The sequence below is a fragment of the Dipodomys spectabilis genome, unplaced genomic scaffold (genome assembly GCF_019054845.1).
Source record: "Dipodomys spectabilis isolate Male_0828 unplaced genomic scaffold, ASM1905484v1 ptg000679l, whole genome shotgun sequence".
Taxonomy (NCBI): Eukaryota; Metazoa; Chordata; class Mammalia; order Rodentia; family Heteromyidae; genus Dipodomys; species Dipodomys spectabilis.
Genome location: NW_024871356.1, coordinates 1606085 through 1608662, shown reverse-complemented (window position 1 = coordinate 1608662; position 2578 = coordinate 1606085). Strand labels below are relative to the sequence as shown.

At 35.7% G+C, this 2578-nt stretch overlaps 1 pseudogene; it reads left to right on the top strand.

Moving 5' to 3' along the window:
• Positions 1–2249: 2249 nt before the first annotated feature.
• On the top strand, positions 2250–2349 carry LOC122101718 (annotated as a pseudogene).
• Positions 2350–2578: the final 229 nt, after the last annotated feature.

Here is a 2578-nt window from a genome sequence, read left to right as displayed (position 1 = left end):
TTTCCCTTATTTGCAATATCTAGTATAGGTATGAGTCAAGCGGAAAAAGTCAGAGAATGTGATGTTAGGAAAACGAACCCTCAAATATGTATTTTAATGTTTTTGTTTCATTCATGCATGTGTTTCTAACGCATTTATAATATTATTTCTTTGTTGCTTTCTATGTCCCTCCCCCACAGTGTAACCCCCGCTTTCACTATATTTTATGTCAGTATAACATGTGGAGGAGACGGGGACAAACAAGTCGTTTAAGGATTCAGGTGGACCTGTTGCAACAATGAGAAGTACAAAATGTCATGTCAAAACCAGCTTTACAATGTTGGTGGGGGGGAGGGAGGGGGGGTATGATTCGGTGGGGGGGAGGGGGGAGGCTGGGAAGGGAGGTGAAGGGTAAACAAAGGAGGAGGCTGCAATGCTTGGTAAGAAATGTATGCATTTTCCTGCCCATGTAATTGTAACCCCTCTGTACAGTATGTTTTCAAATAAAATAAAAAAAAAAAAAAAAAAAAAAAAAGACAACATTGAGATACCACCTCACCCCAGTTAGAATGGCAAAAATGGAAAACTCTAATAACAACAGATGCTGGAGGGGATGTGGACAGAAAAGAATCTTACTGCATTGTTGGTGGGAGTGTAAACCTGTACAACCACTCCTCAAAAAACTTCACATTCAGCTCCCCTATGACCCAGCAATCCCACTTTTGGGCATTTACCCAAACGTTTACAAACAAGACCACACTATAGCTATCAGCACACCTATGTTTATTGCAGAATTATTTATCATAGCTAAGATATGGAACCAATCCAGATGCCCCTCTGTACATGAATGGATCAAGAAAATGTGGTATATATACACAATGGAATTCTATGCCTCCATCAGAAAGAATGGCATTACCCCATTTGTTAGGAAATGGAAAGACTTGGAAAAAATTATATTAAGTGAAGTAAGCCAGGCCCAAAGAAACCTAGGTCCCATGGTTTCTCTTATTTGCAATATCTAGTATATGTATGAGTCAAGCAGAAAAGGTCAGATAATGTGATGTTAGGAAAATGAATCCTTAGATATGTATTTAAATGTTTCTTTTCTTTCATGCATTTGTTTCTAACGCACTTGTAAGATTATCTTTTTGTTGCTTTGTATGTCCCTCCCCCAGATTATAACCCCTGCTTTCACTATATTTGATGTCGGTATAATTTGTGAAGGAGAAAGGGAAAAACAAGTCGTTTAAGGATACAGGTGGACCTGTTGCAACAATGAGAAGTACAAGTTGTCATGTCGAAAACGAGCTTTACAACATTGGTTGGGATGTGGATTGGGTGGGGGTCGGGGGGAGGCTGGGAAGGGATGTGAAGGGTAACAAAGGAGGAGGTTGCAATACTTGATAAAAAATGTACTCATTATCTTGCCCATGTAATGTTACCCCTCTGTACATTTTGTTCACAATAAAAATAAAAATAATAATAAAAAACATTACCAATTTAAGACCTAATATTGAAGAGAAATATATGGACTTCTCTTGCAACTATGAAAATATTTGGTGATAAAATGGCAGTAGTGTAAGTTCCTGCCTTTTTGGAAGGTAGACAGGCCAAGACATTAGGTAATCATGAATATGAACAATTTTTCACTTTCTTGGTTTTAGCTACATTTGAAATGGTAGGTATCATAAACAATCATATTTTGATAAAATGCCTTCTAGTATGAACAGTTCTGGCTGAACTGTTCATCTCTCTATGATCCCTTGTAACTAAGATTAGATTTGTTCCACTAATACAATCTATGCTGTCAGAGTAAGATATTCTGGTTGGTCTATTCCTACATGGAAGAAGGGTAAAGGGTCAGGTAGACATTTGTGCCAGTAAGACCTCATTTGGGAAAATCTCAGCTGCGTATGTTTAGAAGTAGCTCTTAAACAAGGCTTACTTTGAATCCATTGGCTCCACAGATCTAACACAGTTGGATAAATAAGTACTTGAAAAAGCCGTCTCCTTTGGACTTAGCTATTAATACTTGAAAGTTTGATCAAATTCTAAGTGAAAAAGACTTAAAATAGTAATTGACAAAAAAATTGCAAATGTGAGCAATCAACTGTACAACATATTTTTTTCAACTATTCACAGAATTTTAGGGAAATAAGATTAATAGCATTTTTAGGAACAATAAGGTTTCCTTGTTACAAATAGGCACCTAAGCATATAAGCCTGTATAAATATTTCATCATTAACTACTAAAATTTACAGGATACTACATTCTTCAGCAGCTTGTATACCAAAATTACAACAATACAGAGATTAACATGGCACTTGTACAAGGATGATATGAAAATTCGTGAAGTATTCAAAATTTTTCATTCTTCAGATGCAAGAAATGAAAAACAGCTATTAAAAAGTTGATTACAAAATTACAAGTGTAACAATACACCTAATTCATATAATTAAAAGTTACTTTGACATCAGTGTATTAAATTTTCACCTTAGAAAGGCCTTTACATAGCATAACCTTTACACAACTTTTGAAATTAGACAACATGGTTGTTTTATCCCAAAGAAATATAATACTAAAAGGACCTAGGGGAAA